Source organism: Scomber scombrus, chromosome 15, assembly GCF_963691925.1.
Source record: "Scomber scombrus chromosome 15, fScoSco1.1, whole genome shotgun sequence".
In the NCBI taxonomy this organism is placed as follows: Eukaryota; Metazoa; Chordata; class Actinopteri; order Scombriformes; family Scombridae; genus Scomber; species Scomber scombrus.
This window is the reverse complement of record NC_084984.1, coordinates 23,750,940-23,767,779: the sequence shown is the minus strand read 5'-3', so window position 1 is coordinate 23,767,779 and position 16,840 is coordinate 23,750,940.

Here is a 16,840-nt window from a genome sequence, read left to right as displayed (position 1 = left end):
AAAAAAAAGAACAATGAAATCAACTAACTGCGGAGGCTTGACCACAGTACACAGGATCAAACCAAGTTAGTAGAGCGACTGACTGCCAGCAGCTGGAGTGTGAAGGTGATTTTCTGAAGTGGGGCAACTGTATTCGTAACTGATAAATGTATAATAACATAAAGCCAATTCATTCTCTTTTTTTTTTTTTTTCCTGGCCTTAATACTCCGTCGTACAGTAATAGAATATAACAGCAGCAATAAGAAAAATAATAAAGAACAATGAATAATAAGTACAAAAAAACAAAAACAAAAACTATAATATATATATATAACAATAATAGTAAGAAATATGTAGGTGTCAAGGTTTACTGGGAGCAGTGCTGATTGTATAGCCTGACAGCTGCAGGGAGGAAGGAACTGCGATATCGCTCCTTCACACATTTTGGATGAAGGAGTCTGTTGCTGAAGGAGCTCTGCAGTGCAGTCAGGGTGTCTTTCATTGGGTGGGAGTCGTTGTTCATTAGAGATGAAATCTTATGGAAAAAAAGACATTCACAATCACTATTTTACAGTCCAGGAGAACATTTTATTGAATATTATGAATACAACATGTTTGAATAATGATATTTGAATTTGTTTAATATACACAGGTAAAACTTATCAGCTGCACAAAAACTTTTTGTAAGGGATGAATTAACGTATTCCTCATTTTCGAGTTAACGCCTGTTGTCCTCCCAGGTCAAAATTGACCCGAGGACAACAGGAGGGTTAAATTGGATGTCTAGAGGTTTTTCAGTGAGAAGTGCTGCTTGTTCTTCTGTTTTTGCTAATGTTTTGCTAAGTAATTTACTGTACAGGCGTACAGTAAAGTACTTCATGATTGTACTTAACTTGTACTTGAGTAAATGTACTTTGTCAATTTCCACACTTCAGTATTTCTTATTAAAAAGCACAGTTAGCTTGTGTGTAAGTTGAATACTGGACCGTGATTGGCTCCAGACCGGCTGTGATGTCACAAATCCTGCTTGTGGGTTCACGTGTTGAACTGAAATTTAAGGTACCCAAGTGAGCTTTAAACCTGTTCCAGACACTTCTTGTATTTTCAATAAATAATTTAGAGTAACTTCTCTGCTGTTCGTTGTAACTGAGAGGTGCTGTAGGTTTCCATTTTAATCCAGTTAATACAAGAAATGTTTAAAAAAAACAAAAAAACATTGCCTTCCTTATCTGTTCAGCCCAATAACACAGAGCAGAATTAGAAACTTTCAGTCCACCCCTCTCAAAGGGGAGATGAATTAAGTTGAAACCTTTGCCACATACTATTTCAAATAAAATATCAAATGGTAGACATCGAGGGAGCTGTGAGCCATGAGGCACCGTATGCAGTCATCCAAAAAATTCAGCGGCCAAACTAAAGCCCCGGACCCGAGCTGCTATCTTCAATTGATTGCTTGCTCTCATCTCACCTGTCTCTCTCTGAAGATCCTTTGACACAAATGTTTTCCACAAAGCTCTGAGATTTGATTCTCCTCAACTCCATCTGACTTACCCCCTTCCAAAAAATCAATACCCCCTCACATAACAGTAATAGTTTGCAATAATCCCCAAGATATGGAGTTATTAAACATAGACAGACACTTTAAAGCTCCAATATCACAGGCAATATATTTTTTACAACTTTGTGTCTGTCTGATGAGAGCGTTATGATACCCAGAGTTTCAAGCACACAACAGTCTTCAACCTCAAATCTCGAGGGTGTGGTCACATTTATTCCACTGTTACTCTTTGCCATTGGAAAAGGATAAAGACATCTAAATGGTGCCCAAATGAACATAGAATTTACCTTCATTAAGTGGACACAAACAAGACTCTAAAGTGATAAATCTTTAAATCAATAAGTTTAATAAGAGCGGTGCAGTGTACAGGCAACACCTGCAGGAAGCCTATCCACCTTAATAAGATGAATATGATGGCTGTAAGTACATTATTGTGATGAATGACAGCGTGAATTTGTCTAGGTGTGTGAGTGAAAGCAAATTGAATTCACCATAAAAACAGACTTTATCTTTAATAATGACTTACCATCTTTTAATTACAAAGATAGCTTTATTCTATGCATGATAAACAGTATAAAATTATTTGTAGAGGCGATATAGCTGGAATCTATAAACAGGATTGCAGAATATAGTGTAACACCCCTTAGCAAAAAGTAGTTTATTCAAGTGTACTACGAGTATACTTATTTTATACTAAAACTGAGGCAGTATACTTGAAGTTTACTTTTTATATACTATATTTTATATACTTAAGAATAGTATAGTGAAGTATACTTGGCTTATACTGATAAGTATAAAGAATAGTCTAAGACTAAGTACATTAATACAAAGACTTACACTTATACTTTAATACTAAAGCTTCTACTTGTACTTTAGTATACTTTTTACTTCTTTCTGCCACAAAGTACTAATACTTAGTATATCTTGATCCAAGTACAGAATAAGGTCAAGTCATTGACCCGTGACTCACACATTTGATTTGATGTATTACCCCTGTTATAAACTTATATGTTCAAGATCATATAGTATATAACTAGTACAATGGCAGCATATAGAAGAGTGTACTTGTGCTATACTTTAAGTATACTTCAATAAACTAAAATGTGGACTAGAAGTATATACCTAGTACACTAGTAGTATATAGATGAGTGTACTTGTTGTATACTTGAACGTGTACTTAAAATGACCTTATAAAGTTTACTTCAAGTATACTTTTATAAACTTAAAAATGTTCCAATTTAGTCTGAAGAGGTATTAAATTAGTATACTTTCTAGTACACTACAAGTACATGGTCCGTAGTATACTTGCTATACTTATACTTACACTCAAGCATACTTAATAAAATGAACTTCAAGTATACTACTTTTTGCTAAGGGACCTGTTATCGTGTAAGTACGAGATAGGGAAATCATTTTAAGTGAAGGTCTTACATTTTGGTTGCTTGTTGGTGAATGTGATTCTTGTTTGTGTTTTTATGATATAACCAATGTGCTAAGTTCTTCCACTGATGTTTAGTACAGTCTAGGGATGCACATTTTAAGTTAAATTGTTAATAATCAATAATTAAACTTTAACAATTAATGAAATACCTTGGACATTTATCTATAATAAAACAGTTTTTTAAACCTCTGACATGACCCGAGTTTGATGCAACGTAAAGAGTACATTAGGAATATTAAGAACAGATTAAGAAAACAGTAAATTACAAGTATTATAAATTAAACACAAGGTGATTACTTCATTTAAAAAATGCAGAGCTCCCATCTGTCAGCAACCAGCCGCCAAATCCAAACAGCGGCACCACTTCCAGTTTCATAAGAGGACACAAATTAAATAAGACCAGATGTGATCAACATCTTAGTAATTAAAAACAAATAATCAAAAGTGCTGCAGCATTCAGCAGTTAATAATCTGTAACATTATGAATCAATACTGTATGGAGACAGCCAAGTCCCCCCAGTCTCTCAGCACACTGACAGGTTTTATATTAAAATAATACTCAGGCCTGTTTTTCTACTGTAGCTAATGTGTGTCTGCTCAGCTGGAACAGACACACAAAAAATACTGTCTGGAAACTTTATCAGTCCAGGAAAAAAAACGACCACATACAAAACAAAGTCACTTTTACAGCTCAACAGTTGTTCAGATTTAGATTTAAACACCAAAGCTCCTTGCTCTCTAATTCTCAGCCTGCGTTAACCGAGCAGCTGCTTCTGTTGCAAATACTACTCAATCATAAACAAGAGCCTCAGATACCGAGCTGAACCAGACAGTCACCACACAACATCTCATTTATTCTGCAGTGATCATCAACATGATTGTGACAGTCACCACAGCGAGGTACGATGATACTTTTGTCTTTCTTGGATGACAGGAGACGTGTTGGTTTTTTACAATTTTACAGTAACTTCATCTCATTAAACACCTAGAGGCTCCACCTAGAGGCACAACTGGGTACTACGGCAAATGTAACCATGGTAACTCTTCTTCTTTGAGTTGTGTTGTGTGAGACAAGGACTGATACTACATTTCTTATCTGGTCAACACACAAGGAAACCCATTGGTCAGACATGATCTTCTAGTGGTCAATATGAACAGGAGGAATTCATTTGGACTCCTGACTGCTGTTTTAACACTGTTTTTAAAGCTATAATAGTAACTGTAGTGCATTAATGGCTTGACCTATTTTAGCAATGGCTTTCTTGCTGCAACTCGACCTGTCAAACCTGCAACTGGAAGTCTTCTCTTCACAGTTGAAACTGAGACTTGCTTACTACGACCACTATGAAGCTGTGCTTGAAGCTGTTGTCCTGTGAGCCGCCTATCACGCAAGCTGTTGACTCTCAGAAACTTGTCTTCTGACACTGTTGTGGCTTTGGGTCTGCCAGAACTCTTCCTTTCAGAGTTTCCATTTTCTGAGTGCTTTTTGATGGTGAAGGAAACTGTACTCACTGACACCATGACTTACTCTGTAGGAAAGACCTTCAATTTTAAGTTTTTTGTATAATTTTCAGTTTTGGGTAACCTTACCTTTTTTTTTAAACCTCTGTCAGTTCACCACTTACTTTTGTACCATTTCAAGCTATTCATAGGACTTGAACTGCTTGAATTTAAAATAAAAAAATGGAAAAATTGGGGTGTTCTAAACTGTATGTCTAAGATAATACTCTGTCATAAATTGACTTTTCAGATCTTTTCTCTCATTTTTTACTGTATCTTAGTCACTGAATGTTAGCAGCAGCTCAGCTCACACAGACCTCTATAATAATAACTATTCTGCATTAAAACGACTTGACCTATGTTATATATTTTGTTGTATTGTGTACTTACATTATTCCAAATTAATTATTCAAACAAGTTTTGAACACAGAGAAATCTGTATCAATTCAAGGTAGCAATACATTTCATTTGGTCGACTGTCAATGGCTTCATCAAGAGTATATACACGGTCGCCAATAAAGTTGGAATAAAATATTTTTTACCTCTTTTCATGAAATGATTGTGACAATGTGATGTATTCTTGATAGATAAAGTGTATATATTCTCAAAATTGTATTGATCAGTCTCATTATACCTGGTCAAAGGTGATTACTGATGTGTATGAATAGAAAATAAAAAGAGGAATGTGTCTGAAAACAAAATTATTCCAACTTTATGGGCGACCGTGTATGTATAAGATAATACGTCAACTCCGTAATAAATTGACTTTTATTTTCAAGCCACATTTTCACAATGAACTATTCAGATCGTAGTCATTTTTAACTATATCTCAGGATGCCTGGATCCTAAGTTGAAACAAGCTGAGGAAATGTTAGCAGCAGCTCAGCTCACACAAACCTCTGTGGATAATTCGGCTCTCGAACGCTGAAGGATTAAAAAGATTGTGAACCTACCCATTAAACCTAAATTAAAATAAGGTTCCCAAATTAACAGTTGTTCCTGTTGTTATGTACAACAATGTGAGGATCATTATACCTGTCTGCCTGTTTTCCCTCCATCTGTCTCGTCTCTCCACCTCCGGCTCAACAGAAGATGATTTGCATGAAAATTACAGGAACAAAGACGCTATCTTCCTCCTTCCTCTCACGATACGCCCCTCTGAGTCTCTGTGGCACGCCGTCTGGCTGGCTGTTAGCTGAAAATAATTTTCATTGATAAAACATGTTGGAAAGATCCTCTCCAGACATGCATTAAGACATAAAACAACATTTACAGTCTTTGTTTTTGTATCATGATAAAGCTGTGAGAAGTATATTTGCATGTGATTCATTCATGTGCTTTTTATGTAAACGGACACAAACACACACCCTCACTAAATGATGATGTCACTGTTTCCATCTGCAGCTCGCCACCTCTGACAGCCGGGTCAGAGAAGTGCGGCGAGGCTGTCGCACATATATCAAACTCTCTCTGCATTATTCCCTCAAGCTCTGCAGTGCTTTGACCCAGAAGGGACACAGAGTCTCCTCCTGCGCCTGGTGTGGAGGACGGAGTCGGGCTTGATGGCTGAATCTCCAGACGGTAACTCAGCCCGAAGGCAAGATAACTCACACTCCATTAAGGAGACGGACAGAAACAAGAGTAAAGGCTGATGGGAGACAAGGCCAGCACGAGTCAAGAATTTGAGCTGGTTAAAGATTTAGTTTGAGTAACACCTCTGGTCTAGACTTTAAATGTTTCATTGTCTGTGCTTGGTGCTTCTTAACCTCCCACTTCACACGGTTGACCTTTGACAACACAGAGATTTCACAAAGTTGCATCAGTGTCGTAAATTGTTGATGAGATTGTATTTGGCGTGAGGCACCAGTCAAAAAGGTGTTTTTCTTCTTGTTCCATCGCTGTGATGTCGGAGCTCCTCTGATGTGTGAACAGAGTTTGTTTTCTCGTTCATCTGCTGAAGGAGGAAAGTGTCTCTGCTCTCTTTAAAGGTGCAGTGTGTAGAATTGAGTGACATCTAGCAGAAAAGACTTGTCAGAAAAGGAATTTAATATTTATAGGGATGTTTTTTTAATTAGTGTATAATCACATGAAATTAAGAATGTATGTGTTTTTTGTTACCTTAGAATGAACCTTATATCTACATAGGCAGCAGGTCCATGGATGTATAATAAGAGCCATCACTCAGCCTGTCCGATGATTTTCCCCAGTGGTCACTCTTGCAGCTAAAAAAATCCCCCTGTGGCCCAAGAAGCATTTTCCCCGTAGACCACCATTGTAAAAGACACGTTTGTAGTATACATAAACATATACAAGACAAAAAAACATTTGTTTCACTGAAATATTTATTCAAATTATTTTTATTGTATGTATTCATATTCTCCCCTCTGTACGCCTGGCTTTGAAAAGTGCTAAATAAATAAAGTTTTACATATTTATAAGTACTTTGTGTAGCGAAATGCAGCGTGGAGTTCTCCTCTTTCCCTCAAACGGGTCTAAAATCATTAAAACAAAATGTACTCACCGGAAAAACTGAACATCCAACTCCTTAAATGGTCTTTTATTACAACCAAATGCTAAAGAAGACTTTTTAGAGGATCAAAATGTTACAATCACCTTTCATGAACTGAAAACACCCTGTGAAGTAGTGACAAGTATGCCTGTACTCTGTGACTCTGGGGTTACACCATGGTTACATCATGTAATCAACGTTGTGTCAGCTTCTTATAACCCTACTTTATCATCTATTTTAATCTAAATGGGATCATACTTCACAGAATGAACATCATGATGTATTAAAGAAGACTTGAAACTATGGATTGAGACCATAAATTCATCAGGAAAGTGTTTACTGTGGTAATAAATCAAGTTAGAAGTTGGCTCATTTTCTCATAGACTTCCATACAATCAGACTTCTTTTTGGAGCCAGTGCAGTCTCCCCCTGCTGGCCGTTACACAGAATGCAGGTTTTAGGCACTTTTTATTTGGCTTCCCCATAAATTCCTTTGAATTGTGTGACAGTGTCCTCGACGATTGAATTAAAATGTAAATATTCTTCCTGTTAATGTTGCTTTATTTTAAATAATTCGTTTTTACCTTAAGTGTTATAATTGTAATATAGGGGCATTTGTAGGGATGCAGTGATTCACAGCTTTAAAATAATGTAGGAGGAGGGTAAAGTTGTGGTGCAAATTCAGGTGCTTTTCTTCAACATCCTTGTTACTTTCAGATCTTTAAGTTTTAAGTCTTTTATCTGTTTTATATTCAAGCCTTATTGTTCTATTTATCCACTTTATATGAGCTTATTTCTTTTATTTTCATGTCATTTCCTTATATGAACTTCCTTCCTTTTTTTATGTGCTGCTTGATTTACTGTATGTGCTTTAATGTTTCTATTTTTATATCATAATTTTTCCCTGGAAAGCAGTTCACTCTAATGCTTTAAAACTGCCAACTAAATAAGATTATTGTTATTATTGCAGCAGGAAAAAATGTGTATTTGGAGGCAAGTCGTCCACCAGCCCAAGTATCATGAATAGTAAACAGAAGGAAAATATGGTACTCTACAGATAATACACCTGCCAACATTTGAAGCTCACAGACCACCAATCTTCAATGCTGGCATTTCTTTCTTTGAGTTATTTCAAGTCCACATTGGTCGGCACTGTGAGGAAACATAACAGTCGACGGAGACTTCCCAACGGCCCTGAGGAGCTTCACAGCACGTCGTTACACCCAATTTAAGTTCCTGTCAGACCAAGGTACCAACATTTATCACACAGAAATGGATCAAGAGAGACCTTGGCAGACTGTACCCCCAAGTTTATGAGAAAGAAATCAAAAATAACATTTCATTTCTTCACATGCACCTTTCTGCAGGGACCTTGTGTTTTTGCTCCGCTCCGTACTTCTTACATCAGTTTAAATTTCATTGAGATGAAATTACTTGCACTCAGAGTGCTGCTCATTCAAGGATCTAATTATTTTTGCTCATGTTGCAACTTGCTACGGGCTTCGTGTTGAGTCGAGCACTAAAGTTTCATAAGGTTTGATGAGAAAACGAGCAAATGAAATTGGTTTTGGTGTCACAACTTTGTGTCTCTGTCGCTCCCTGTGAGGAATATTGAGCAGCAGATGAGACCACAGGAGAGATTATTACAAATCCCTGTCAGGAATGTAAAATAGTGGAGCCTGCAGGAGGCTGCTAATGAAGGATAAAAGCATTTACAGTTACACTGTGAAGACATATAGTAAAACAGGAGGAAAAGAAAGCTTTTAGACAGGTAACAAACAGGGCTGAGTGTCAGATTGATACTAAATGAAATGTAACAGTTGGAAAAAAAACATTTAACACATCTCCAGCTGTATATTAATATTCTGTGTCTCTACTGGAATATCTTATCTATCTAAAAACTCCTTATTTATCTTCTACTGGTTCTTTATGCAGCCGCTCAGTTCAGCCTCTGTCTGAAACAGGCAATTTTAGCTCCTGTCTCTTTAAGACGCCTGGTTTAATCATTCAGTACGTTTACGTGCAGCAAACAATTCGAATTTCTGATCGTATCAGATAAAGACATGCATAAAACCAGATCACTTGTATACATGCCGTTCAGAGAATCGGAAAAATGGCCGGAGCATGGCTGACTCCGTTACGCTATGTGCCGCTGTAGCCCTCTCAACAAAGAGCCACTTCCTGACCTCTACTTAACAGCAACAACAAACTATCTGACGGGATTCAAACAAAGATGGAGTACGAGGAGATGGACAATGCTACAGTAGCGTGCATTATTTTCCTTCTAATAATGCATATAAAAAGAACAACAGATCTTTCACTTCCGGGTGAAAGCCCCAGCGGAAATTTTCGAGCATGCGCAGAATGCAAAATCCAATTTAGATACGATTGCTGAGTTTACATGCCGTTAAAATGCCGACTATGAACGAATTATCTAGGTGTTCTCATCCGATTTTGAGATGTCCGTTATGGTCCGAAGTAGGTCTGATGTCGATCGGACTAAGGTGTTTACAAGCATTTTAAAAGTCCAAACTATGTACTGATTGATTTGCCTCCTGACTCACTAGAGGTGGTCCGGGAGAAAAGAGTATTTAGGAAACTCAGGAGAATCCTGCACAATAAGGACCATCCATTGTACAATATTTTTAGTGAGCTGAAGAGCTTCTTTAGTGGCGCCAAAGTGCTCTTCAGAAAGAAGACGGTCCATTTTATTGACTGATTTGATGTTGAGCTTTACACTTATCTTGCACTGCCTGAGTATGTATGTTGCCTTGCTGTATCTTGGCTGTCTTTATGTTAGGGTGACATTTAATTTCCTCTCTAGGGGAGTTTAAAAAAAGGTTATTTTGTGAAATATTTTAGTAATTTTGGAGAGCTTTGGCACACAAACTGACACAAAGTTACACTGCTTACAAATTCACCTGGATTTTCTTTGACATGTCAATCTGAAACTGTGGATAAGAAGTGTGGAAAAATGTATGATTCATACTTTAGCAGGTCCACTGTAGTGCTGTTTTACTGTAGACACAAAAAATACTGGATTTAAATGTTGGTTTCACCCTGAACAAAACGCAAACCATCATAGTTTTTTTTTTGGTATTTCTGTCTGAACACAACTCTGACACATCATCATCTCTTTTTAAGTTGATATGATGAACTTATTTCCACATCCAGCAGTTACTGATCAACAATATCATTCATTAGTTCATCGTGTTTGTGTCCACCTGCTGAATGTAAAGTCCAATATTCTCTCTCTTTTAGCTCTGTTTTTATTCTCTACCAACTCCTGAGGGAAATATCTAAATGCTCCACTATGTTCACCAGCTAGTCTACAGTGTCTGTTAGCAGGTAAAGTACAGCGGATACATATATTTATTTATTTTAACCCTCCTGTCGTCCTCCAGGGTCAAATTGACCCCCATCTCTTTTGACTGTTCCTTCCTCCTTCCCTCCCTTCCTTCCTTCCTTCCTCTTTCCCTTCCTCCTTACTTCTTTTCTTTCCTTCCTCCCTTCTCTCCTTCCTTCCTTCTTCTTTCCCTCCCTTCCTCCCTCCTTACTCCTTTCCTTCCTTCCTTCCTTCCTTCCTTCCTTCCTTCCTTTCCTTCCTTCCTTCCTTCCTCCCTCCCTCCCTCCCTCCCTCCTTCCTCCTTTCCTTCCTCCCTTCCTTCTCTCCTTACTTCCTTCCTCTTTTCCTCCTTACTCCTTTCCTTTTCTCCTTCCTTCCTTCCTCCCTCCCTCCCTCCCTCCCTCCCTCCCTCCCTCCTTACTCCTTTCCTTTCTTCCTTCCTTCCATCCATCCTCCCTCCCTCCCTCCTTGCTCCTTTCCTTTCTTCCTTCCTTCCCTCCTTCCTTACTCCTTTCCTTCCTTCCTCCCTTCCTCCTGTCCTTCCTTGACCTGAGGACAACAGGAGGGTTAAGTTGCAGCCGGACAGCTAAACAATGAGCCTAAACTCACTATAAAGCTCCGTAAAGCCGAGGAGAAGCTGCAGACTCTCTGATAATTCTCTGTAGGTTCATCTCTATCAGCCACAGCTGTGGAGGGAAAATATCCATTACAGCTGCATTAAACAAAGCATCTGAATATTAATCCAATCACTTGCAACACACTTGTGAAGAAAGGCTTTTACTGTGTTAAGAAATTAACTCGGTAGTTGTATTAGCTACTTTGTATTGCTGTGTTTCAGTCAAAGCGTATAGAGACTCCAACACAAGGTGATACCGACTTGACAGATACGCTCTATTTCTGGCACTCGCTGACATGAAATTCTTCACTGTAGCATCTCTAATGACTTTCTGTGATCATGCAATGAGCTGCTGGAACTTAAGAGCTTTCTGAAACACCATAATCCCTTGTGAGATGGCGTTTCTATGACGACCGAAAGGACATCGATGCTCAATTACCCTGGCCGCCGCCACTTCCTCGCTCTTCCCCGCTCGCCCGCATGCATGAGTGTATGTGTTTACGTGTCCGTCTCAGTGTCTCATTGTTTGTTTGTGAATGCACGAGTTACGCTTTTATTACCCAGAGTGTCTGTTCTGGTTCACCATATTATCACTCTTCCTCTGCTCATTACTGTCCTTTTATGGTTCACTTATAGGAGGAGGAGAAGGACGGCGAGGCAGGAAGAAGAAAGAAGAAAGAAGAAAGTGAAATGCTCGGTTTCTTCAGCAGAAATGTGGAGGAAACTGAGACATCACAATAAACCTGAAGAATAAACTCTCTCAGCTCTCTGAAAGCTTCATTAAGGATTAATCTTGCTGTTTATCTGCGGCTGATGATGACGTATTCATGAATGATTTGTTGTGCAGAAATGTGTTGGAGACTAATTATGCAGGGATACAGTGGATGGTCTGAATATGAACAGTGTGTGAGAGTTAAAATGTTTAGATTCTTCTCCATAATGCAGCACCATCATGGAGGCATCTGTTCGTCCCAAATTTATTCTGCAGCATCCAGCCCGAGTCATAAAGCACTATCTTCATCAACAAGAAGAACAAAGAGTCCTGCAGCAGATGGTTTGTCTCCCACAGAGCTCTGATCTCAACATCATGGATTCAGTCTGTCTCCATCTGCTGTTTTCTCCTCTTCTATTTGTCTCCGTCACTTCCCCAACACAGTCAGTTTATAAAAACCCTTCGTTCACAACACCGACGTCAGCACACAACCTGACCCACACCTGACATTTATGTTCCTGCAGCTGTTCGACGCTGTTCTTTAAATATCACTTCAAATCTTCCATTACTGCCTTTCAGACCTACCGTTGTGCAGCACACCTCTTCTCCATCTCCGCCGTGACCTCCACGATGTCCGGGGAGGTTCATTGCAAAGGTTTCCATCAACCGCCTGCTGGCTCGGCTCCACCACCAACACAAGCAGCAGCAGCCGCAGCAGCAGCGTCTAGACACCAGAGGGAATCCTGACCTCTCTCATATCTTCATGAGAGCCTTCGCTTTATTGAGATGCTTCACATCAAAGAGTCCTAATCGCCTAAGATCACTCTGTTGCTAACATCAATAAATCCTGTTATATATTCCCAGCTGATCTCTCCTCTTTTTCTTTTTTGTTTTACCCCATTCCTTTTTTTTTAAACTACTATTGTTTTTATTGCTTGTGTAGTGTTATTTTGAATTTTTCTTTATTCTTTTTATTGATGCTCTTTCGATTTTTGTTGTCCACTTGCTGCTGCAATACTATAAATTTCCCCATCGTGGGACAAATAAAGGAATATCTTGTCATATCGTATCGAATCTTATTGTATCGTAATCGTATAGTATCTTATCATATCTTATCGTGCTTATTGTATTGTATCATAATTGTATCTTATCATATCGTAATCGTATCGTAATCGTATCGTAATCGTATCATAATCGTATCGTAATCGTATCGTAATTGTATCGTATCGTAATCGTATCATACCGTAAAGGTATCGTAATCATATCATAATTTTATCTTATTGTATCATAAACTTATATTGTATTGTATAGTTATTGTATCGTAATCTTATATTGTATTGTATCATTATTGTATTGTAATTGTAATCATATTGTTTCTCATCATATATCATATTGTATCCTATCTTATCGTATCATATCATATTGTATGTATCTTATCTTTTGTCTTATCCTATTGTATTGTATCGTAATCGTATTGTAATCATATCGTAATTGTAATCATATCTTATTGTATCGTAATCGTATCGTAATTGTTTCGTAATCGTATCGTAACGTATCGTAATCGTATCGTAATCGTATCGTAATCGTATCGTAATCGTATCGTAATCGTATCGTAATCATATCGTGATTGTATTGTATCATACCTTATCTTATTGTATCATATCATAATCATATCATAATCGTATCTTATTGTACCATATTGTAATCGTATGTTATTGTATGGTATCCTATTGTATCTTATCATATCTTATATCTTATCGTATCATATCGTAAGTTATCATGTCTTATCTTATGGTGTATTATCGTATCGTATCATATCGTATGTATTTTATGATTTATCTTATTGCATTGTATCGTATAGTAATCGTATCGTAATCGTATCGTAATCGTATCGTAATCGTATCGTAATCGTATCGTAACTGTATCGCAATCGTATCGTAATGGTATCGTTATGGTATCGTAATGGTATCCTAATCGTATCGTAATAGTATAATAATCGTATCGTATCGTATTGTAATCGTATCGTAATTGTATTGTAATCATATCATTATCGTATCATAATCGTATCGTAATTGTATCGTAATCGGATCGCAATCATATCGTAATCGTATCGTAATTGTATCGTAATTGTATCGTAATCGTAATCATATCGTAATGGTATCTTATCTTATTGTACCGTATAGTAATCGTATCATAATCGTATTGTAATCATATCGCAATTGTATCATAATCGTATGTTATCGTATCATATTGTATCTTATCATATTGTATCTTATCATACCATATCGTATTGTAATCTTATCTTATTGTATCGTGAGATAACGTCTTCAACATCGAGGGGAACTTAGCTACATATGAACCATAAACATAATCTGGTTAAAGTTGATTCTGGAGTGTAAATAAATCACTGCTGCTTGTGACCTTTACACGCTGCGGGCCGCAGGGACGCTAACAGAAGCACGACGGAGAGTTTTATATAAACAAACATACCAAGAGACCAGCTGACTGTCAGTGCTTGACATCTGATTTAAATGGACACTTTACTCATAACATACAGTATAAATCATTTCAGGATATCGAAATCTGAAAGGCCTGAACTATTTTACACTAAAATACACAACACAGGAAACTGTACACATTGATTAATATTTAACATGTTACTGAATACATATATTGCTGTTTTTAATTCTATGAAATCAATATTTTTTTATTATATTTAGTAAATAAATCATGACGTGGGCTTATTTGGAGCACACATGGGCTTAAATGGAGTCACAATACCAATTAAACCCACTTTATTCATCAAATATCTTTATTTTATATTCCAAAATCTACATGAAGTAATGAATACATTTTCAAATGAGAGATAAATGTTGCTTTATAAGAAATGACCTCCCTTATAAATCATGTCAGTATCCATGAAAAACAGTTGGACTTAGATTCTGGTGCTTAATGGGAACACTTACCCTAACAGCTGATCTTAGATCTTAGGAAGGAAGGAAGGAAGGAAGGAAGGAAGGAAGGAAGGAAGGAAGGAAGGAAGGAAGGAAGGAAGGAAGGAAGGACAATCGGAAGGAAGGAAGGAACGAACGAAGGAAGGAAGAAAGGAAAGAAGGAAGGACGGAAGGAAGGAAGGAAGGAAGGAAGGAAGGAAGGAAGGAAGGAAGGAAGGAAGGAAGGAAGGACAGAAGGAAGGAAGGAAGGAATCACATTAGTAATTTTTTACTGAAAAAAATCTAAATTTCTCTGATTCCAGTTTCTTAAATGTGAATATTTTCTGTTTTGATGTCAGCTTTCACTATTTTCTGACATTTAATGGATTAAACAACAACAACTAATCAATTCAACAAAATACAAATCAACAGATTAATGAATAATGAAAACTTCCGCCCTAAAATATATAAAATCTAAATCATTTCTTAAGGTTTTGTTTTGTCACTGTCACTTTTCTTCCTCCCTGCATCCATGTAGTGACTCGTCAACAACAAACCACTTTACTTATGTTTGTTTAACAGAAACCAAACGCAGCTGTGTGTAGAATATAAAGTGATCTCCACAGCCGTCGGTTGTATTGAATCCTGCAGCAGACACAGTGAGGCGTCTGCGGCTGAATAATAAGACAGACTAATTATACCTTGTCAATACATGTTGACCCTAAACAGACCCCGAAGCTTTCAGCATGTTTCTGTGTTTTAAAATAACTCCTCATAATGATAAGTGCTACAACACTTTCATCATTCAGAGAGAAGATCAATCTGGCTCGAAGCTGAGTGAACCAGGAGTGGAAAGTATCTAAGTACATTTATTCAAGAACTATACTTACTTGTACTTTACTGTAGTACAGTTTGAGGTACTTGTACTTTACTGCAGTACAGTTTGAGGTACTTTACTGTAGTACAGTTTGAGGTACTTGTACTTTACTGCAGTACAGTTTGAGGTACTTGTACTTTACTGCAGTACAGTTTGAGGTACTTTACTGTAGTACAGTTTGAGGTACTTGTACTTTACTGTAGTACAGTTTGAGGTACTTGTACTTTACTGCAGTACAGTTTGAGGTACTTGTACTTTACTGTAGTATTTCCATGTGATGCTACTTTCTACATCTCAGAGGGAAATATTGTACTTTTTACTCAACTACATTTATTTGACAGCTTTAGTTACTTTTCAGATGAAGATTTGACACAATGGATAATATAACAAGCTTTTAAAATACAACACAATGTTAAAGATGAAAGCAAAAAGCAGTGTGTAGTCGGCTCACATTTCAGATGTCTATGAGTTGTTAACAGCTCCACCAAATAGTGATTTTTCCCTCTAAACTTCTCACATGCTTTCATTTCAATAAATGTTCAAATGATCCAATATTTCAGCAAAAATCAAAGATTAGAGAAAAAGTCCAAAAAGTGAAAACACATTTGTGTATCAGAACTTATTTTTTTCTTCTTTCCTCTCCCATTAATCATCTCACCACCCCTCACATTTATCTGCTGACCCTTTGGAGGGGCCCCATCCCTAGGTTGGGAACCACTGGACTAAACTAGCTAACTGTATATAAAGTAGTGTAAACTAGCTCCACCTCCAGCAGCTACAACAGTAACATGCTGCTCTAACACTGATGCTTCACTATTAATAATCTAATGATGTCATATATAATAATATATCAGTCAGAGGGACCAAACCACTACTTCTACTGTAATACTGCATACTACATCACTCATAACACTGCAGTACTTTTACTGTAATACTGTTTACTACATCACTCATAACACTGCAGTACTTTTACTGTAATACTGCATACTACATCACTCATAATACTGCTGTACTTTTACTGTAGTAGGATGTTTCATGCAGGTATGTTTTTACATTGCTATAATTGTTTCTCACAACTGAAAAAACTGAATCAATACCAACATTTTCAAAGCTCCACGCCTCATATCAAACCACCCACAGAGGAGACATGAAAACATACCGAGATCTTTTTTTCGTCAGGATATCAGAGGGTGAAGTGTTTGTATCTGGCGACCTCTGCTGGCAGAATCTCCACAGTGACGTTAAGCCTCCTGCAGATATATTAATAGTCTTTGTTAATTTATCATTATTTCTAACAGTATACAGTTACAACGCTTTTGGGAAACATCTTTTAAGCTTAAAATGGATTTTCCCATCATTTTCATTTAT